This window comes from Anser cygnoides, chromosome 7 (assembly GCF_040182565.1).
Source record: "Anser cygnoides isolate HZ-2024a breed goose chromosome 7, Taihu_goose_T2T_genome, whole genome shotgun sequence".
In the NCBI taxonomy this organism is placed as follows: Eukaryota; Metazoa; Chordata; class Aves; order Anseriformes; family Anatidae; genus Anser; species Anser cygnoides.
In genome coordinates, this window is record NC_089879.1 from 26,115,260 (window position 1) to 26,139,188 (window position 23,929).

The following is a 23,929-nucleotide window of genomic DNA, read 5'->3' on the forward strand; positions in this document are numbered from 1 at the left end:
GTAGAGAGTTCTTGATCCTGGCCTTGGCCACTTTCTTGGATTATTGGAAATAAAATATGAAGGTTTTTATGTTGGCTGGAAAATGATTCATTAGAATTGCAAAGAGCAAGCTCAGAAGCTCTAAAGAATCTAAAAAAGGTTAAAACAAATGAAGATTAATTTGAAGAAGTGTATTTCTGCCTTCACACTTGCATGAATTTGGCCTAATCTATTTCCACAGTCTCTGTCAGCAGCAATGGTGGTCCAAAAAGGCAATATACTCCCTTTACAGTGTCTTTAGTAGTTCAGGGGAGAAATGGCAGATGCTTCTGACATAGTTGCAAAATAACAGTTGGCAGGAGAGGGAGGAAAGAAGGCTATACTGAAAATAAAATGATTATGAAAAGAAGTAATGTAAAAAAAATGAGTGCTATTGGAGTCCTTCAGAGAAGATGCAGAAGAGAAATATTTTAAGAAAATTCAAAATAATTTCAACACATCCTCTGTCTTTTTTTCTCAGCTTTTCTTATAAACCGAGCAATAATCACATAATGATAATTTTTCTAAAGTATTATAATTACCTGTTTTATACAAAACACCCAAAAGCCTAAAGACAGTGGCAGTTTCCCCGGAAGCTCTTACACTCTATGGGCATGTGGGCATGAAACTGCCAAGTGCGGTGATTAAAGGAGAGAAAAGAATGAGAGCCACTACTCAGATAATTCAGATCTAAGAAATGGTTTAAAAAAATGGCTTAAATCAAAAAATGAAGGTTTTTCTATTGGCTTTCATCAGAAAAGGATTGTTGCCAGGGTCTGTTATTAAAACATCAGTAAATTTCCTGTGCGTGCAATAAAGCTTGTCCTTACTGGCCAGCAGTGTTTTCTCTAGTGCAGTGTTATAGGGATTCCGTGTTAAGACTTTGAAAATTAAGTGTTGCTTTTCCTACGTTTGCCTTTTAGATTTTAATTTTTTTTTTTTTAAATGAGGGCTGCCAGTACAGAATTCAGAAGCTGGTAGAAACTATGCCTAGAAAAGGAACTTGCTTGTAGGTAGAAAACATCATTTTTTTTTTCTGAGAGCGCTTTTATAATTGCTCTTGAATCATAGTTATTACAGACTAGGCTCTCTGGCATCTGAGGGAAGTGGAGCTGTTGTCATTACCTATCCAAATTCTCATAAAGTACCACTGCTGCTTCCTGTGTGTGCATGTACAGACTCAGGCTGGTAAGATGGGGTTATGAGTGGACAGTCGGTACACTCTATGCATACAACATTCGATACAATTGCTGATCCTGAAAAGGTCATTTTGGATTCTGCAATATTGAAAGCAAGCATCTGTTGCAAGGAGAAATGTTTTTATTAATAGGTGTATAATATGAAAGGAAGCATTCCCATGCTTCTCGTGCTAAACTGGGAATTGCATCACTGGAGCAGTGAATCTCAAAGACATAGCTGAGGGGTGTGCAGGACATCCAAGTGCTGTGAGAACTAGACAAGAAGAAGTAAAGTTTATTTAGTCTCTAGTTAGTCAGCTTGCTAGGATAGAGATCAACCTACTTATATAATAATAATAATAATAATAATAATAATAATAATAATAATAATAATAATAAAATAGCCAGAAAGCAGTTTTTTTAGTTCGACATCAATGTCCCTGGCAGACAGACAAAGAAAAATGTGTTAAGTAATTGTTATTTCCTGCCCTTCATTTACAAATACTGTTGTTCATGGGACTTCAGACAACAGGGTGTCTGTGGTGCCTGTTGTTAAGACAAATCAGAAGTTTATGAAGCGATGTGTAAGGCATGCAGTGAGCTAGATGCACCAATATTCATAATTTTCCAAGTTCTACTATAGCAAATACCCTAAAATCACAACCAGCCATGTCAGACCCTTGCGCATTCCATCTGTATTCTTTCTCAAGCTGCTGCAATTGACCTGTTCAATTGAAATAGGACGTCCTATTCAGATGTCAAAGGATACTCGCTTAAATGCGTATCTAGCTGGATCCATATAGGTTATTCAGGGTATTCTTTTTTTTATTTTTTAACTTCATGGATGCCTCTTGTGCTTGTGGTCTCTGAAAGTGAAGTATTCTGCCAATAGCTTGCTTTTTCCAGCCTCCTGATACAGTGGGACTTTGACAAATGTAAGAAACATGTTGGCATGCTCTGGAAAAGTTGCTTTGGGAATGGAAATGATCTGTGTTATAAAGAAACAGTTTTGGTGCTAATGCACAGTTTTGGTGCACAGAATTGGTGCTAATGCAAACAAGGTGCCAGGTTATTGCGTGCATTTGCTGTCCTTGCAAGATGGAAGGATAGGCTTACGGGACAAAATGAGTGGTTCTAGTCAAAGCACCCAGTTTGAATTAGAGCTTCCTTTGGTGATGTTGATGTGAATTCAGTACTCAGTCCTAGCACTAGTGGGAATTGTTCTGTAAAATCTTCTGATACAGACAAGATTTATTGACACAGACAAGAAAATCAAAGTTAAAAGCTGAAGCATGTCCAGTACTTAAATAATAAAATGCATACTTGCCTTTTAGCAAGACATGCTTAATTGTAATCCTTGTTTTAATATGGAAGGGAGTAATTCTAATAAAATGTAACCAGTTAAATCTTATAAAAGTTTTAATTTATACCTTTTAACATGCATATAAATTTTACCATGGTCATAGCTATAATAAGAATAGTTTGTGAACTGTAGTTTGCAGAATTTCAAAACTCAAATACTTCATATTCCTGTATAAAGACCACAGTAATCATTTTGCTGAAATATTATATGTCACAAAAATGTCACAATGAATTATTTATGACTACCACCTCCAGCTTCTCCTCAGAATTACAGAATCACAGAATAATTGAGGGTGGAAGGGACCTCAGGAGGGCACAGTCCAACTTCCAGCTCAAAGCAGGGTCTGCTGTGGGGTTGGACCAGGTTGCTCAGGGCTTTGTCCAGTCACATCTTGGAAACCTCCTAAAATGGCACCTCTCCGGGCAGCCTGATCCACTGCTGGTGTGTTTTCCTGGGGAAGAAGATTTTACTTATATCTAATCTAAAAGTCTTCTGATTTATGCCTCTTGTCTCTCATCTTCCTACCATGCATCGTTGTTCAGACCCTGACTCTCTCTTCTTGTGGGGTGGCTGCTGTTAGGTGCACACAAAGCTGTATCTTCCCCAAGGCTGAGCAAACCTCTTCCCTCAGCCTCTTATGACTAAGAAGCGCTTCAGCCTCCTGTTAATACAGGCCAGGATACTTTGGATCCTTAAGTTCCCTGAGAATCTCCCCAGAAAATTACTTTGGCACTATGCTTGCAAATTCATACCTTCAGCAGGATGACTAGTGTCAGTGAAGTACGTGTTTGAAGGACTGTGGTCTTTGAACCATATTTTGTGTGTATCTGTTACACTGCAAATCCCTTTTCTGTGAAAGTTGCATTTGAATAGAATATACTGCATACACTTTATAAATTCATTCTATAAATAAAATGGTGTATATCTTTATGGTTCAGGTGTTGTTACAGACAGTATCCTAAAGCTATTTTCTGTATTCCTTTACATGTGAAGAAACTTTTGCTTACAACCTTGTATTCTTCTTTGTTTTTTAATTTACAGCAGTGGCAGGCCAAATGACTTAAAACCAGTGGGTTGGTAGAATCACTGGTCAATCTGGTGTATTGTTTTCTTGAGTGGAAGAGGCTTTAATCTTTTTTAATGATTGTTTTGCAGTTGTCTTAGAAGACGAATTCTTTTCCAATATGTCTAATCTGTAGTTTTCCTGAGTATAGGAAAGTTGTCTCAAAAGCAAAGCAAGCAAACTCTTGCTGGACTGGAAAGAAGTGCTGTTTCCTGGTTTATGTTTCGTAACTCCTAAGAATTAATTAAAATTAAATAAATGTATAGTGATTGCTCTTTGCTGCAATGGTGCTGGGACCTGCTACATAGGAAGGCACCCCGTTATTTCACAGTAAGTGACTCCCCTCTATATTTACTATTCCATAATGCGTTATGATACCATGATAAGTAGTGATTGTAGTCAGGCTTGACATGGGAAGGAGAAAGGCAGTCTGACTGTTTGTAGACGTGCTTCCATTTTGTTGATTCCCTCATCCGTCTGGAACCGGTTTGCTTTTCTGATGTGTGTTTCTTTGGGCACCTTTGAGGAGCAGTGAATGCTACCAAGGAGCCATCTGTTTTTAAGCCTCTTTCTGAAACTTTAGTTTTAATCCTTTCTCCTCACTGCTGGTCTTATTTTCATGTTGGCTCCTTAGAAACATTATGCCAGCATCTCTGCTAAGGAGCAGCCTTAGGACAGTTTTGGCTAGGCCTATGATTGCCCTTTCTATGGGTTGCGACTGGCATTTAAACATTGTGTCAGCTCTTCTATCCAGAATCGTTAATGCTAGTACAATTCTTAGCAGGTGTTGTAGTTTGATACCTGCACTCCTTCATTGTAAAAGTTACCTATGTAGATGTTTGTTTGGAAGAACTGTAGAACTCACAGGTAGGTGGTCATAGACCTAATTATAAGGTACTAGTAACTACCTTGTAGAAATAATGGGGGGTTCATAAGACAGAACTTTGCTGCCTTTACCATTAAATCTTTCCACAGATATGGAGAGAGACACGGAGAAGTTTGTGAATGGACAGGCTTTATCTGTACATTGTAACTGATTATGACGTTGATGAGAATTTATTTCTATACAGCACAGAGGAAAAATTATTTTAATAATATAAAACATAAAATTGTGTTTTCATGTCATGCCTGTTTAGTGTGATCCTGTCATGACAGGAGGAAATGCTGCTGCTGCACTAGAAATGGAACAATGAGTGGTAGGAACTCTGGTACAGAGAATCATTAATTACTTTTTTTTTTTAATAATTTTTAAAGAGGAACAAATGAGAAATTCAGGTATACACAAGACTTTGGGACAGCTCTAATCACCTATGTTTCCCATAAGCTTTTTACGCCATGAGCTGGACAGGTGCTTATTAAAATGATGTTATTGGGTGCATCTTTATAATGATATCTTTCTGTGAATATATATAACAAAAGGTGTATATATGCACATACTGTAAATTCTAAATTTAAAAACAGAGACAATACTAAGACATGCTTCTTCTGTTTCAAGTCTATCTGCTATGTACTGTGCTATTAGATTGCTTTTGTAGTGTTGAATCTGATCATGTGGAAGACCCATTACTGGACCAGATCAAGAATTACTTTTTTTTCTCTGACTCTTTCATTTCTCTTTTATATGCTCGTAAAGACAATCTTTCAATTATGTTACTTTAGCCCATTAATAATTGCGGGTTATAATTGTAGGTTCTCCAGTCAAAACTAGTAAATTTAGTAATGTCTTACTGAAAAGAATATTTTTTCATTGGCATGTTTTTGATTTTTGATTTTTTTTTTCCCAAATTGGACTTTCTCTCTGCACCTTCCTGGTTTTCTAGTTAAGTCAGCATTTCTGGAACAGCAGTGACAATTTGCTATAATACCTAGAACAATGTATTAACTTCCATTTTTTTATCCATTTTTTATCTGTATCCATTTTTTTATCTGTTAATGTTTGCATAGATAAAGGAGTGATTGAATGCAAGGTGTATTTCTTGAAAATTTCTGGCATGTAAGATCAGAAGAATGAAATAATTATATATATATGTATTTACTTCACCTTTTTAAACTTGTCAGTTCTTCCTGCCTATTTGTCTTTTATAAAGGATTTTTCCAAACTGCTAATTCCTGTGCCCAGAAAAACTTTTGCCATATGCTCTGTTGTTCTTTAGGTGAGTTAAACTTACGTGAAGTAAGTTTAAAAACTTGGCAGCAAAATGTCATGTCCTAATATGAAGGTTTAAAGCCAGTGATTGTGTTGTATGGGAACAGTTGTAACAATCTGAAGATTACAAACTTGTTAGGGTTGTAGGAAAGCTAATGATTTTATTAGGCCAGTAGGCAGTGCTTTTGACCAAAAACTTATCTGCATTTTGTCCAGCTCCATCAGTTCTTCTAGTTGGAAGCATTACTGGCCTATAAAGAATCCCACTGTTTATATGAACGCTTTTTCTTTTATTTTTGCCTTCTGGAAAAAAAATCTAAGATAAATGTTTCCTTTACTTCAAAGATGCTAATTCGTGAAATACGAACAAACATCTCCTGGTGGGGGGGAGCTTTATCTCCCTACCCTGCTGTCTTTATTTTAAATTTGGACTCAAACAGGCATGGGTCAGAATGGATTTGAGTTCTAAGAATTCTAATTCTAAGGTCTACCATTGGCTTACCCCTCTATATGGGAAAAAAGCTCTCCAAAAGTACAAAAAACTGCTTCATACTTTCAGTCAGCTTATGGAAGCAATTGCCTATCTTTGACTGTCTTCAGTATTATAAAACTGCCCATTTTATATTTGCTTGTCACATGTGTGTTGATGGTAATAGTCTTAATGATCAGGTAGGGACTCTACATGTCAGTGAAGTGTTATGGTTTGATTTGAATGGTAGCCTGTGTGTGTAGATCCTGGTATTTTGTACCATGACCTCTAGGCTCTCCTTTTTGAGAATGATTTAAACCCTGTTTGACCAAGCTAGGACTACTATCATTTTGCCATCATACATAATGGTTGTGAATGGTTAGAAAATACTTCATTTTCATGGCAAATCAGTAAAAAAGATGTTAGCTTTATCATGCAGTTACAGAAGCATTTCCATCTGGGAAAATCATATTATTTCATCTGGATTTATTTGAATAGGGTAATCTTTGTTCAAGTGACCTTTTTATGTTTTGTATTTCTTGCAGTACTGGTAAAACTCAACAGAATACAGTGTGAATATTTAGTATGTTATATCTTGTATTCATATTTTAATGGCTTGTACATTCTTGGGAATTTAATGATATTGGATGATGCTGTTTAAATAAAATAATGAAGAAATTCAAAGACTCTGTCAGAATAACTCATGCATGACAAGCATTCAGTGTTTCCAGGTTATGTACTGTCTTCATCTGGGAAATAGGATGTTTCACTATCCCCTAGTAGCCTAAAACACTTCATTAATCAGCAAAAAACAGTGTCTCAGGGGTGTGAAGTGGAACAGTTTTTGAGGTACTACGAAATCCGCCACTAAAAAAAAAAGTAAAGTCACTTAACTAGGCTTACAGTTCCTCAGTGTTCAACAATAAATATTTTATTAAGGAGTTGTGAGGGCAGTCAAAATAAGAAGCAGCAGTATATTTTGAAGGTAAAATATGAACAGATGCACTGGACAATAGGAGGGCAGCATAAGGCAATCTGCAGGTGTAGAGAGCAGCAGGAGGTTTGCACAAGTCAACATTCATCTTCATTCTGAAAAATTCAGTAATAAAAACTGAAAGAACCATACTAACATCTTTATAATAGGGAATTCATTAATGACCACTGAGTTGAAATGAATTGGAGAGGACTGGTACAGAAGTAAACTGTTTTTTAAAAAGTTGAATATTTGTAGAGATATAAATGTTATTTGCTTATTTATGACAGAAATAAGAACAACCAGTTAGAAGCTTGGGCAGTAATTTATTTTCCTCCAGATCTGTGAAAGTCTGCAGGATGTTAATGGTTTGTTCATTAAAGCATTACTCACATGGGTAATTTTATTGGAGTCCTGTTTAGCCACCTTAGTATAAAGGAATGGCTGACCTCTAAATCGGTTACTTTACAAGATGAAATTCTTTTCATGTGTGTGCCTAACTTTGGCACTGAGGTAAAGAAAACAAAACAGTAAAAGGCTGCTATATATTTACATAATATTTTAAGTTCACTGACGGAAGTTGAATGCTTTCCTTCAGAAATGTCTGTGAAAGAACAGACCTTGTGGTTTTAAAGAATCAGCTCTAGTTTTTGGGCATAAATCTTTCCTTGGGGTACTGGATGTTGCTTGACTATGTTAATTCATCCTTAGGAGAATAGACAGTCAATAATTCATGTGACAAGCCAAAAGACCATATGGCCTTACTTCTGCCATTTTTTAGTAGATGAAAATCCTATTGAGTTCAATGAGACTTCTGTGTACAGAGAATTAAAGCACCAATTTTCATAGCCCTAATCCAATAAAACTGTTTAAACATGTAAGTAGATTCACATGCATAGAGTGGTGGCACACACTAGAGAATATATTTGTATATTGCAAAACTGCTTCCAGGAACCAGTAAACTCTCTAAAAATATACATTGTGTTTACACCTCGGAAAAAAAGAAAATTGGAAAATAATTCAGTTTTTGAAAATGCATTTCCATTGAAACTAGCATACATATAAAATATTTTAATATTGTCAACTCTTCACTTCCGGGAAAAAACTTGGAAAGCTTTGGCCATATTAAAATGCTGTACTTTGATATTTGTTGACAAGGAAATGTTAATTACAGAACATTTGGAAAGTCAATTCAGTACAGTTTAATTACCTACCGTCCAAGACCACAGTCAACCAATCAAAACCTACACCTTACTAAGTCCTGTCCTTCCCTTGTGCATAGTGCTGTTACCGTTAACCTAGCATACCAAGAAGTGCTGTAATAGTAAGTAAGATCAGTTGTCTATTTTTTATTCATGGTCTAAATTTTTCATTGGTATGCATGGAACAGAAGACATGACCTTATGTGTACTTAGGGATTATTTGTGTCACTTCGTAATCCTTCTTGATTAATCTGCTTGTAGGATAACAAAGAATGTAGATTGCAGTAATTATATAGAAGACAGAGGAAATTCACAATAATAAAAAGTAAATGCTAACCAACAACCCACAAGCTGATTGATCAAAAATGTTATTAGCCTGTAGATTAAAACAAATCTAGCTATTTTTTCCATAGGTAGCAGCATTTTATAGAAGTAAGGTTTGTGATGTAGCTTGAGATAGTAGACTGAATCTATGGGCATTTGAGTGAAAATAGATATCAAGGCATTTTGGAATGTAATATTTTGATCTTTCATTTTGATCAGATTTTGTTTAAAACATCTTAATTATTTATATAAACATCAACAATAGAAGAAAGACAATTTTCGAAATTATTTCTGGGGCTAAGACAGGATGGAGTTCTTTGAAATGCATTGCAAAGTGACATTTCATCATCTATGGCACTTCTGGCAACAAGCAAGTTGCATGTGAGATATCTCTGCATGTCCTGGCATGGCTGTACCAAAACAAAAATATTTTCCTCCTCTACTCACGTCTGGCATATGTTCTTATTTCAAAAAAGAAACAAAATGTTCTTCCTTTTATATGTTTCTGTATACGTGTCACATTGGTATTTGAACCCTACTGGTTGGTCTTTCCAGCAATTCTACCTTTAAAGACCTGTCAAAATACCTTGATTATATTGTCTTAAAGAAATTCTGTAAGATTAGTAAGGATTTGTGTATAAAATCAGTATCAATACACCTGCAAGTGAAGAGTGATGACTGAGAATTTTCTGTCTAACGGAATGCAGAGGCACCTTGTGAGCTCTTTTGCCAAGTGGCAAAGTGAAACTTACCGAAACAACCTTCTTGCCATTTAAACTGGAGAGTTTTAAACTTTGGTAATAGACAGGAGACTTCTATGCAGTCTTGAAGAGTTGTTGTATTATGTGTAGATACAAAACTATGTGTTTTTTTTGTTTTGTTTTTTAAGTCCTAATATCCAGTGAATCTCCTCTATGTTGTCTCAGCAGTTATATTTTTGAAGAACTCCAGCAGATTCTTCTTCTTACACTCATCGTAATTACATGGGTATGTAATTTCCATCTGTTGAACACTTCCTTAACCAGTATTGATGCTTAGAGTTTCTCTCATCCATGGTCAGTCTTTATAATATTTTATGTATGAATAAAAAAGGTGGTTCATACAAAACCAAATCTCCCCAGTCTTGTTTAAAAAAAAAATTATGTATGCATTACACTTACATGCAGAGGAGCTTTGGACTCCTTCAATATCTCAGTATGGTTCTGGTTCCTTAGGCAGTTTATGGCAGGAGATGTATTTAAACAGTGTAGTTTGTCCAGCATGAAAGAATTTTATTTCGGTTATTTTCTTACTGCATTAGCACTGATTTTGGTCAAATGAATCTGAAGGTGTGCAGTACCGTGCAGTTCAAAATTCTGTCAGATTAATGCTGCTTCATTTTTATAAGACGTTGCCTTAACCTGCTACAGCATAAGCTGCAGCTCTGCAGTCTGTCTTAAAGTCAGTATGTAATATTTGGAGGCTTTATGGTGAAGAGAGGCTGTTCTCAAATATGAAGTAGAGGGAGTTCAGTAAATGGACCACTTGATAACCAGACTGCAGGCTGTAGAGGTATAAATAAGCTAAAAATAATTGAGATGATTGTGAAAACATTAGAGATTTTTCTTGCTGCTTTAGGCATATATTTGACCTGTGCAATATATATATATAATAGTGTGATATGTAAAATGTAAGTATCATTTACAAACAGCTGCGTTGCAGGGCTTGGAAGGAAGTTGAATTTCACACATACATACTCTCATCATAATTGCCACTGTTAGTATAATCGGGTCTATTTTTTACCTGTTTTACTGGATATCTGCGTGGTTTGTTAACTATCTGTTTACACTGCCAACTGTATGGGACACGTGCATCCATCTTCTTTCCTCCTGTGAATTTGTTAAAATGCTTTAACTGATCCACATATCCTTCTACGGACTGCCACTAACACTGTGCAGCATGTTGGATACAGGGTTACTTCTTAGAGCTCAGGCACCACCTTCTTTTACGTGTCTGGGGAAGCCAAATCGCCAGGAAATTCTTGGTTGAAAGGCAATAGACCTTTAAAAAAAAAATAAAAAAAAAATAAGTCCATGTTGAACATTTATTTGTTTTCTCATCAAAACTTATCGTTGAAAGATTATAACATTCATGAATGTGATATAGGATCTCTAAGTGAAGACTGCTATTAACAAGATGACATTACAAGTTAGCAGTAATACTTTCTTCTGTGCAAATATATTACTTCTTCCTGTCCTCTGGGACTCTTAAATTACGTGATGCTGCCAAGACTTAGGATACCTGTACTTACGCTGTCTCCTGTGGACCCTTGCTGTGAGCCTTTGGACTTGCGCAGCTGCGGAGCTTCTTGCAAGGTGTCCTCATGCTGTGATCCAGGGAGTGTGTTGGTGCATTGAGTTGTCATTCTGTGGCCCTTCTGCTGTAGGCATCTATTGCACATTTGTCTTCAGCAGCAGTTAGATTGGACTAATTAAGCTAGATTTATGTTCCAGTGCATGTATTTATCTCATAACAATTTCTGTGATTGTTTTCTTTTTCATATTAATAATCATGCAGTTGCTTACATTCATTTGCACACATCATCAAGATATATTGTTTTACAGGGAACGTTGCATTGTCGATTGGAATTTGGTTAGGGAGTAGAAACTACTTTTTTTTTTTCCCTTTTCTGTGTGCAGCAAATATCACATTTTGGCGTAAATAAACAAGCACGCAATTTTGTTAGTTTTTGTTTTGCTGAGATGAGAGGAGGGTTAATTCAGTTAAATGGGTGAAAATCTGGCTGGATAGTGGAAGTGTCTCAAGATGTGTTTTTAGTGGGAAAAAAAAAAAAAGCAAGGCAGCTTTTATCCTAAAATAACTGATAGTAAATAAGAAGTATACAGGCCAGAAGAGCTGGCAGTGTTGGAGATTTTGTCTGACTTGCGTTGTCTGACTTGTGTTGGAGATTTTGATACTGAGTCTCTAATAATCAATTTGCTTCTACTATGTTTAAGTCTTTCTGGGTTACTTACATTAAAAGCTTGTAGCCTTTCCACACTAGAAATCTTCAAATGAAATCAGCTTATTTGAAAAAGTCGCATAACAACAAATCAATGATTGTTCTATGTAAAGTTGTTCATGGTAGATTTAGGGACTTTCCAGTTGATTGGATTGCTAACACCAAGTTGCCTAAGTATCCACTGGAGTAGAGGAATAGAAAGATGCAAAAGTCCTTACAGCCTTTTCTTCAATTTTACTAGGAAGAAGGCTAGCTAGAATCTGTTCCATGCTTGATAGAGTGCTTTGGACACTTCCAGCGCACAGCAACTATTAGCCTTTCATTTGCATGCATGTAGGACTGTGGTAGTATAAAAAAAACCTGAGGGCATCCAGAACTCTCACTGAGGGCTCTAAATCTAATTTAATAAATAAACAGATTTTCTATGTATGTGTCTTAAATCCATTAAAAATATTTCTCCCTATTTAATATAGGCAGGCTTTCGTAGTTTGCATGAAAAGAAACATGAAGTTTAACTTAGGCCTAACACCTTTCAAACTGCATTTCACCTTGATTTGGATTATGTTTCTGTGCGCTTGACACTATAGGATGATGCCTTTTTGCCTGTGGGAGTGGGATGCAGCAGGTATGGACTGAGTGACACCTGAAGAGCACAGAGGTAACATGATGAGGGTGCTTTCCTTTGGGGCCAGTAATGATGGAAGACCTGAGCCCTGGGGGCAGCACAGCCTGAGGGCTGTCAGGGTCTTGGGTCTCCTATTGGATCTCTCTCCTAGCACTGCTGGCTTACATGTTGTCTTCTATACACCAGATCTTCATAGTTCATATGAAAGCAACATAAATGCTGACTGCTGATAAATTTGGCCTTCATGTATTTGGAGTAGTTTTCCCATTCCTAACCAAAACATGTATGGATGTGAAACACTACAGAGGCAGCCCATCAGGGTGTATTCAAAATTAATTTGAGCCCCAGACAAATTCAGCTTCTTTTTGTTTTTTCCATCTTTTTCTCTACCATTAGTGGATGAAAAAAATATAACGCTCTGCTTCTCACAGTTATTTATATTCTTTCCAATAGACATTTATAGTGTATTGTTTTATTTTGCCCTCTATTAGAGTCCTGACTGCATCTTTAAATCTAAATGTTAGCAGAGCTGTGTTTTACAGTCTTCTGTGGTTCAGGTTGCCCAAAAGCCAATGAAATCACAAACTCATGTCAAAGATGGCTGAAATGTGGGGTAGATTGGGACTCATGTAAGTATTTGAAACAGTTCAAGCTGTAGTATACAGTAAAAATCCATGTTTGGTAAATAATATGCCATGCATTTAATCGTGTGTAAATCATTATGGGGAAGAAAGCGGGTTAGCACATAGTGCAAATAATGGAGCAAATGGATTATTTAAAATGCACATTGAAATAGAAAACTTCTGACCTTTCTTTAACCTGCTCTTCCTTCTACCAATCATCCCTGAAAATGAGTAGAAACAGTTGTCAACCTTGTTTCAATTTTAATGTGTATAAAGTATTTTCTGCTTATTTACTGCCAGTAGTGAAATAGAAAGAAAAAAGAACATTTTATACCTAATTAAAATACAGGAAAATATACATAGATGTCTCTGTATACTTACTGTTTAATTGAGAATCTATTTGCAGCATTGGAATAGGAGACTGTAAACCTGAAATAATGTGAAAAGGTTTTAGGTAAATAACTTGCAAATAAATAAATACACATTATGCTCTGTATTTAGGTTTTCCAGTATCCTTGCCATTATAGAGTGAACTTCTAGGCTGTAATCTTTGGATTAGAATGGCTGAGAGAGAGACTTCTTGATCTCTGGCGTGTTGCATTAATTCTAGTGTGTAATATTAAAAGAAACTGCAAAAAGGACATAATTCATTACTATTCTGTAAGGAAAAAGAAGTCTACCTCCAGGCTGTTAATATCAATTGTAGAAATAAATCCAATTAGGTTGTTACCCTCTATTAGACTTTGTACCTTAAGTTTGTGTGTGAATTCGTTATTGGTATTGTAAATACAGTTAAAAAATGTGCTCTACCATAATCTTAGGTACATTTTTTTTTATTATATACAGTTCCCCTAGAAAAGGGGAGTTAATATGTCTTTGATAAACTTAATTTAAACCAAAAAATTCCATTTTTCAAAATGAGTGAATGGCTTTACAAGAAAAGTAAATTCATTTTCTTACATTTTTGGTGAGGAAATAAAAATTTTCAGGGATCGTAGAATATATTTTTCCCTGAAAATTTGCTTGTTTGAAACTTTAGTCAGATCGGAGGTTTGAGCCACAATATTTTCCTTTTGGCATTCTGTTTTATATGCTCAGAGCTTTGCAAGTATTCATCCTTAAGGCTATTATTTTTCATGGATGACCTTTTCACAGAGGTGAATTTATTTTTGAATGCAGGAGAAAATACTGTCTAGTCCCTTTACTCATAAAGTTATGGGGAAAATTAATTTAAAAGTAAGCTTTGTTTGGTATGTCATATGCTTAGTATATAGTCCTGATATGTGCTTGGCTGCTATTAGGATTAATTTCCCTTTAAAATGGCAGACAGTACGTGAAACAACATACCTTGAGATTGTCTGTTACTCTCTGATATAATTCAGAACAATCCCTCAATTCTTCATCAAACATAAAATCCACATTTGGATATAACTTGAAGATGACTTCAAAAGAATGATCTGTTCCAGTTTTCCCTCCTGACTGACTCATGTTATTAATGTTTTAATCACAGCAGCTTTTGCAGGCAGGCAAATTCAGTTTCTCTTTTTAAATAAATTCCCATAAAGCCAAGAAAGAAGTAACTTTATATGTACAATCTGGAAACTGTAGAGACTATTGCAAATGTTTGTTTGCTATCTGAAACTACTGGGGTCTGGAATCAGCCAAACATCTGAATACCTTCTTAACCCTAAATGAAATGGTGATGAAGTAAAGAACACAAAATAGCAGTACAAGGAGAGAGTTTATTAGAAACATGTTTATGACACTGAAACTTCCAAAAGCAAAATCTAGCTCTTGGGTGATGCTGGCAAAGTTTCATGCCCCAAATACTTTCTTGCTCTGAAACAGCTACCTCTCTAAAGACAGCCAGATCTGGCCTTCCACCTGGGTAATGAGTTGAGGCAGTATGTTGTTTGCAGTTGATGAGACTTCAGAAACTTCGGAGCAGGTTTCTTGGGTAGAAGAAATGTACTGCATATTCTAAAAGCAGGTTGGTTTTCATGGGTCTGTTCTACAGATTTTCTTTTCTCTCACTACCCCAATCTATAGTATCTTCCTTTGTCTTGCTTTCTGACTTTTCTCTGTAAATGTTTTCCTACTGCAATTGATGGACTTGCTGAGCAATTCAAGTCTTCTAGGACTTTGTGCAAGGTTATGTGCTCTCAGTTACAGTCCTTGTATTGTACAGACTTCCAAATCAGTGTTTTCAAATACAGTAGCCTGTTTTTCAGAATAGCTCACCACACCTTTGTTCTCACTGAATGGCTGGTGTTACATTCCTAATTCTTCTTAAGAATACATCTGGTGGACTTAAGACCTCAATGCCTAACTGGTTGACCACACGTCAGAAAAAATAATGCTTAGGTAAAATAATGCTGAAAATTCCAAACCAGCTGCGTTATAGGAAGATGACTAAGGGGAAGATGGAATATTTTTTTTTAAGTGGATTTTATGAAGCAGAAATGAGTGATGTCTACATACAGATAAATGTGTTATAAAGAGTTGCTACAGGGGTACTAATTTTAACACTGCTGCAGAAGCTTACAAAAAGATGATTTTTCTTGCTTGTAGACTTGCTGTGCAGCCATTTCTTATACTGAGTGGTAGTGCTGTATCCTTAAGTCAGCTTCCTTGAATTATGCACATTATGTGTATGTTCAGTTTACCTGCTTTTGATGTGCTGTGCTAGTTTCAAAAAAAACACTGTCCTAGTAATATTAAAAATACCAGTAGCCTGCTAGTGTTTTAAAAATAGTACATCAATTAATCTGAATATTCTGGTGTAGATGTAAACTTAAAACAACCTGCAGGATTGCTTTGGTTTTAAAATGTTCTTTAGTTTCTAGCTTGTTAATGAAATCAACAGGAACTTTTCAAGTAATGCTAAGCTGCAACAAAATGCAGTGTGTTTTGACTGATGGGGATATTTGTGAACTGAATTTATAGTTTGGAAATAAGGGGTTATTTCCTGCTATAAAATAAAATCATTATGTTGAACAAAACCTTTATGGTTTAAGTAAAAGAAAATGACTCAAACTTTAACCTTAGCACAGTGTGGGACTGAAAACATAGTATTCTGTAAATCTATTGCTGGGTAGCTTTGCCAAGTTGGCACTAGCAGTTTGGAGTAGCAGTAAATCGAGATGCATTTTCTCCCACCCATGTCGTAATACTTTGGTTACCTACATATTTCAAGACATCTGAGACTACAGATATTGTAGTAATTATTTTAAATACTGTCACACACTATGCTGATGACTGTTATTTAATTGTGACCTGTTACTCAAATACCTATTAATGCTTCTCACACCAAAATCGGTTTTTGACTATGGTCAAGGAGGTGAAGAGACACCACTGAGTATTTCTGCCTTTGTTCTTCTGTCAAAATCAATTGCAGCTATTTCTAAATCTGTACATAAGAACCAAACAAGAGCTTTTCCTTGTCACTGATGCTTCTGGCTTGGGCTACTTGGGACCTTGCAGACATTGTGCTTCTCTCACAGGAGTAGTGTGGAGATAAAATGAGTACTCACATATAAGTTAAAAGCAACTTCTAAATAATCTTTTGCAGAAGATTGTGTACTGGCTATTTAAAGTTACTTGGTGTCTGAAAATAGATGACTGCAGTCTTGGTACAGCAGGCAAACTGCCACATACTCAAGTCAATCATTCCCAATTAAAGAATTAACAATTAAGTAGAAAATACATCTCTGTTCTATGTATAAGTACTCACATAGTATATTGTATCAACAAAGTCAAATGTAATGATTGTTTCAGGTATAGTAACTTGAAGCTTTTGGAACAGCACACAAAATGTAATAAATAATTCAGAGAAGTTATCTTCAGGTGTGTTTGAAACATGTGTAAATAAATGTTTTCTTTACTTTTAGGTAGAACTGAATGTATTCAGTAACTTCTGTAATTAAAATTCATTTATAGTTCCTTTCCAAAATGGTCATTGTCTCTTACCTCACACATTAAGCAGTTCTGCTTCTCCACAGAAAGTTTCCTCAGGCAGTAGCCAGAAAATTATATATATATATTATTTTTTTTTCACAGTGAGATTTTTTTTTGCAGCCCTCTAGGGCCATGATGAACTAGTAATAATGGAACAAATTTTAGAGCCACTGCTTGTGTGTGACCTTGAGACATGCAGGTCTGTGCTTCCCTGCAGCAATTCTGGCTTTCTAGTCTGTGTTTAAGGCAGAGATACTTCAGCCAACCCAGTAACTGCATTAGGTGTTTGCCTAACCTTCCCTGTTTTAAGAAATTGGCAGAGGATTTACTTCAGTTCCACTGCATTCTAAGAGTACAATGATCATGCCTCTCATTGAAACCTTAATTCTCTTCTTTAGGCAGTGATCTTGGTTGAGCAGAAAGCTTTGGCTAGGTTTTCTGTATGCAGAATAGACAGAAGAGCTTAGGTAATACTCTTGCTTTCTTTTTCCATAAGCACTTGAAAGCAGTATTTTATTTGGGAAAGTAGCTTGGACAGAATCAGAAGAACATTACTCTTTAGTAATATTTGATATAAATACTTTTCTAAACCACCATAAATTCTACTCATTGTTTTTTCAATGTTTCCACAGGGATGGGTCTTAAACTAATAATCTTTGGTACAAAGAAGTGATTGCTGAGGGGAATTACAATCTTTTGTGTGTGTTTTCATGTTGTGTTTTTGATAAACGAAAGAAATGGTGAAAGAAACACTATAACCATTTTGTAACAGTAATAAGAATATCAAATGCAATGTACTGCAGGCAGGCAGAGTTCCTGGCCTTCTGACTGCATAGCCAAACCTCTGTACGTCCAAGATCCGTAAGATGCATATCATAAAACCTTGGCAGCTGAAGTGAAGGAGAGCTGACTGAGCAGGGGCTCCTGCAGTCGCTCCCAGGATACAGATGAACTCAGATGATGAGGTAATGGTGACTTCCTTGAAGAACCAGGGTTTTTGTTTATCTGATATCCTCCCTTGCAAAACCCCTCCATTCCTGCTCCCCTAGCTGGAGATTACTCATATGATTAACAACAAGGAAGGGACATTTAAACTGCTTTTAAGTAATAGGCAGTTCAAGGGACACAGACACACCATTTATGTGTAGAGAGACATGTCTGTATTTAAAATAAATGTGATAACTGGTGTCAGACAGAAATGCGATCCTAGCTATAGGAACACAAATTCTCTTTAGCATTAACACTGTTTTGTTTGTTTGTGGGAAGTGCTGCCTTACCAGGAAATGCTTAACAACAACTTTGAAAAAGAAATTTGAAACATCCTTTGTAATGAAAATACTTCAGACCTTCAGAGGAGTTCACTCAGGAACAGCAGTAGTGCCTAAACCCATTTAGAAAACCAAACTTATTTGAATATAACAGTATAGAGTAAGTGGAGGAGAGAGGAGAGATCTGTAATGAAAAATTATAACTACTCTCTCATTCGTTTTAGGAAATGCTTTTAAAGCATATGGTAGTCATATATATGGTAGTCATAATGAATAATGAAGGGAATGGCATGCAGCTTACCCTGGCAGGAGTTCAGGAATCAATGAAGAGATGCCAAATTATAAATCTACATTATAACCTTCTCCAAAAAGCACAAATGGAAAAGATGTTGGAGTTATGTAAAGATTAGGAACTTCAACCTCCTTTGAAAAACCTCTTTACTGTGAAATGACTGCAACATTAAGTGCCTGAAAAATACAAAAATAATGTGCAGCTATATAACGACTGGTGTCATGTAGTGTCAGCTGGTATCAGAGAGGGGTCTGTCTATTGGGCTTTGTATCAAACTGGATTTAGTAGGAAGTTGCCAGCATTCCTGTTAGTACTGGCCCAAATCCTCATGCACAGCATGTCGGAAGCTTGTGAAAAGAGAAGCTGGAACATAACCCATTCTTTCCAAAACATTCTCAAAAATAAATGAGGCCTATTCAGTCAATATATGATCTTTGGTACGTATAAATCTTTCAGGGCTGTAGATGAAATCCAGTGAGAAAAATCTTAAGAGCTGAATTGCCCAGTGCCTGGTTCTACAGGAATAGAACTCTACTTGCTACTGCGCACCATGGAATATGGCCATCTTCCATTTTGTTTGGACAAATTATTTTGTCTTCCATAGTATTTAATTTTTTAATGATGAAATTTTATCAAAATGAAACTGCTTTAGTGTTACTAAAGCAAAAGAGAATGCCATAGATTTCAGTTCATCCTAGAGTGTCAGGGAAAACTTGAGATTTAACAGATTATGTAGCTCCCTGGTACGTGATAGGTATTTGTTTCCCTTCTAGCTCTATTTAAAAATGAGCGGTGTGATGTGTTCTACATATCCCTTTGAGTACAACCTCAGTAAATATATATCTATATATTTTATATTTTTTACAACTTCAACATTTACTGCAATAATTTGCATGATTGATCATGGCAACTAGTAGGGATGTAAGGTTATAGGCTTTTTGAACAAAAAGCTAGTGAGACAACTTTATACTAGGATGCTTCCATGACAAATTGAAAATAGAAAAAATAGAAAATAGGATGAGCAGTGATAGTGTAACTGTTAGCTTGTTTGACCTGGATGATCAGAAAAAACAAGAAAAAGGATGTTGGAAGAAAATAGCATGCTTCACTTTTTTTTTGCTCTAACTGTATTGTATGTTTGCATTTGTAATTTTTTAATGTATATCAATATCACAGAATCACAGAATCGTCTAGGTTGGAAGAGACCTCCAAGATCATCTAGTCCAACCTCAGCCCTAACACTAACAAGTCCCCCACTAAACCATATCACTAAGGGCTACATCTAAACGTCTTTTAAAGACCTCCAGGGATGGCGACTCAACCACCTCCCTGGGCAGTCCATTCCAATGCCTAACAACCCTTTCAGTAAAGAAGGTCTTCCTAACATCCAACCTAAACCTCCCCTGGCGTAACTTTAGCCCATTCCCCCTCGTCCTATCACCAGGCACGTGGGAGAATAGACCAACCCCCACCTCTCTACAGCCTCCTTTAAGGTACCTATAGAGAGCGATGAGGTCTCCCCTGAGTCTCCTCTTCTCCAGGCTAAACAACCCCAGCTCCCTCAGCCGCTCCTCGTAAGACTTGTTCTCCAGATCCCTCACCAGCTTTGTTGCCCTTCTCTGGACTCTCTCGAGCACCTCCATGTCCTTCTTGTAGCGAGGGGCCCAAAACTGAACACAGTACTCGAGGTGTGGCCTCACCAGAGCCGAGTACAGGGGGACAATCACCTCCTTATACCTGCTGGCCACACTGCTTCTTATGCAAGCCAGGATGCTGTTGGCCTTCTTGGACACCTGAGCACACTGCTGGCTCATATTCAGCTGCCTATCAACCAGTACTCCCAGGTCCTTCTCCGCCAGGCAGCTTTCCAACCACTCATCTCCCAGCCTGTAGCGCTGCTTGGGGTTGTTACGCCCCAGATGCAGGACCCGGCACTTGGCCTTGTTGAACTTCATGCAGTTGACCTCAGCCCATCGGTCCAGCCTATCCAAATCCTCCTGCAGAGCCTTCCTTCCCTCGAGCAGATAAATATAAAATATATAGCAGATAAATATAAATATATAGATAAATATATATCTTTATGGATCACACTTTTGCAGTTTCAAAAGTAGTTTCAATATCATAGATAATTTTAGGTATCTAATGGAAACATGGATTTAAAACCTCCCGAATAATCACACAGGTATTGCCTTGGCTTTATAAAGTAACCTGAACACTTGTTAATGTATTGGTGTATACATTTCTAGCTTTCTTCATAAGTTGGTGTGACTTTAAACAATGGTGCACACTGATTAAAAAAACCCACATACATATGTTTCCTTTTTGTATACATAATTTATTCAGAAAAAAGTGATGTCACTGTGTGTTTTCTAGAGTTTGTTTCATATTAAATACATTCCGGTGTCTGAATTTTAAAGATGTAATTATTTCCTCCAACTGGACGAGAGCCATAGCTGTTTACACAGCTGCTCATCCAGGCATCCTCCCTCTTTGTTTTGTCTTTTGGGTGGCATAGTGGTCTTAGTGTTATGTGGCCAGAGACTGCTGAACCCTCTGCCTCCTGCTGCTTTGCAGTCCCTTTGTGTTGAGACGCAGCATGCAGGCTGGGGAATGGACTTCCTCTGTCCAGGAGAACAAGAAGAGATGTGAAAAACTTTTCTTCTTCCTGTAGAAGTCTAAAGATGGAAACAAGGAGGTTTTTTCTCCCCCTTACATCCAGTCCCTTCTTCAATCCTTGGTGCCATAGCTGGGAACATAGTCCTTCAGGAAGAATGCGTTTATACAATGTTTATTACCTGTCACTCACTGGATTTCATAAATACTTGGTTGTCTATATATTCAGTAATACATATTTTTAATCCTAATGATTTACAAGTGTTTTTAAAAAACGCTTAGCTTTACACTTTTCAAAGCACATGCACTGATTAGTATACTGATTAAATAGACATTTTTGGTATCTTACTGAAAGTGCATTTTTTATCATATTCAACCAGTTTCTAAACAGTCTGACATTCAGTGAACTAATCAGTAGATACATTTTCCATTACTTTCAGAATAATTTCCAAAGAAATGTCACAGTTTTTTTCCATGTATTTTCCAGTTCTTCATTGGTTTTAGCACTTGTGAAGGAAAGTAACATTTCACTTCTCTGCTACTTACTATTATTTGTAGCCTGAGCCAATGATGGCTCAACTGTATTACCAAAGCATAGGGGCTTCTGTGGGATTTCGAAGTGTGTGGTGTCATGATTGTTAAAGACTGAACTGAAGCTGCTCAGCTGAATTTTTTTTATTCTCTTCCTTAGCCAGGAGTACAGACCTCTGAGATGAGGTGCTCTCCAAGGCAGGCCCTTTCACTCACTGCAGATTACAGGCTGACTGATATCCAAGGGCTCGTCAGTTTCAGTAAAGCATTTCCAGATCCTAAACCCTGTTTTATGGCATTCTTTATAAGAGTAATTGTGAGAGATGTCACAATGACAAAATGTAAAACTGTCATGAGTATGATGTAAACATGCTGTGAAAGGAGATGCTTCAGGGTGATTACTGGTTTGGCATAGTCAAAAAAGACCCAGGGTGGTATTAAACTAGTAATAACAGACATTTGTAAACATTTGTCACATGCTCACACAGAAGACAATAACAAGACTTTGAAAACTGCCTTGCCCTTAGAACAGATTGGTGCAATGCCTATAATTTCCCTGCATCGCTCACAAGAAGAAAACAGCAAGTAAACAAAAGGCTCTTAGATGGAGAAATTAAAGAGGAGGGGAAGAAGGTGATGGCAGAGGCACATCATTTTAATCAATGGGGGGAAAAAAAAATCCCCCCTGATGGGATGCCTGTTGAATCATACACCACTTTTAACACTTCTTAAATAATTCCCTGCTTATTTCTAATCGGCTCTCTGCTATTCTTCAGTTGGTGTAGCAGTAATTACACTGCTCTTGAGACACAAAGGTCCTCTATATCAGTTGGTTGCAGAGCTGTGGTGTGCCAGGATGTGCAGCTGATTCACAGAACTGTTGTAAGCAATGTTTTCAAAGAGCTTTTTGGGTTAGAAGTTTGAGATGTGTTCAAGCATCTGAGAAGCTTTTAGGCCTGATAGTATTTTTGGAGCTGTTCTATAGTTAGGGAACTTGCTCAGATAATGTGAAAGAGAAGAACACGTGTGTGCAGTAAAAAATTATTTTTAATTTCTTCTTGCTCAGATTTGTGTATTTGATGTGCAGCTCACTCACTAGACCATACATATAATTTCTGTGTGCTTTGTAGCAAGTAGTTTAGGGGCAGAGCAAGCTGTTGCATTGAGCAAAAATTTCATGCATGGGTCTGTTCAGCCACAAAGGCCAGTACAGCAGAAGCACAGACACTGTGTACTTTTGGCTTGTTCTCACAACGTGCCTGACACCTTCATGTAAGTCTGTACAAGATGGTTATTTTGATTATGACCAGAACAACCGCTGTCCAGTTTACTGACCCATAGTGAAAAATGCTTTCTGCCTTTGTAACTCTCTTCTGTTCATCAGATGTGTTTCCTTCTGTATTGGAAGTGAAATCTCTTTGCTTAGTCTGGTAGAGAGTTGTGATATTTCTGTGATCTGTTTGAAAATACGTGTTCATAGAATCAGAAAAATAGGTCTGAAAGGAACACAGGAAGTCATCCAGTATCTGTGCACCCCAAACCAGATTTAAATGTAGGTGATCAACAGATTTTTTTGTTTAAAGTCTCTATCGCTACCTGTGCTACAACTTCTCTGTACTATCTGTTCTAGTATTTAACTCTTCTTGCTGTTAAAATGTTTCCTCTTTTATCTAATTGAGAGTTTTCCTTGCTGTCATTTATTTATTTTTTCTTATCTAGTGTTCACAGTGGTCATGGGGAACAGATAATTAATTTCCTTTTTATATATTTTTTAAACATCCATAATTCCTATTAATGTTTTTGCAGCCTCAGTCTCGTCAGTCCTCCAACACTTCAGCTTGGGATTTATCAATGTTAAAGATGATGAAAGGTTACTAGAAGTTCTTACAGTCTGCAATCCATTCATTTACTTTGCTTTGATGTTCCCTGTTTGGAGAGGGAGTGGAGGGAGATTTAAAACAGTGTGGTGTGTTTTTAGGACTGCAATATAGCCAGCAGTTTACTTTTTCCAGTTTGAGTACAGACACTTACTGAAATATTTGCTTTGATTTTTTTTTTTAGGTCTGTTTTTGTAGTTATCAAGATTTTCAGTTTTAATCTTGCCCTTTGTCATCTTTACATTCTTTTTCAGCCTTCTCACTTTTTTCATGACCTTGGTTGGGAATATTGAGTTGTTCCAGACATAGAAAAAAATCTGAAGAACCTTACTTGGTATACATTTCCATTTCATTCTCTTGTTATCTATTCCAGGACACTTTCACTGCCAATGTTTTTGTGTGGTCC

General features: G+C 36.7%; 1 protein-coding gene across 20 annotated transcripts in view; it reads left to right on the forward strand.

Annotated features, from left to right (window-relative positions):
• CTNNA3 (catenin alpha 3) overlaps window positions 1-23,929 on the forward strand; it is a 488,378-nt gene that overhangs the window by 62,415 nt on the left and 402,034 nt on the right. The window lies entirely within an intron of this gene.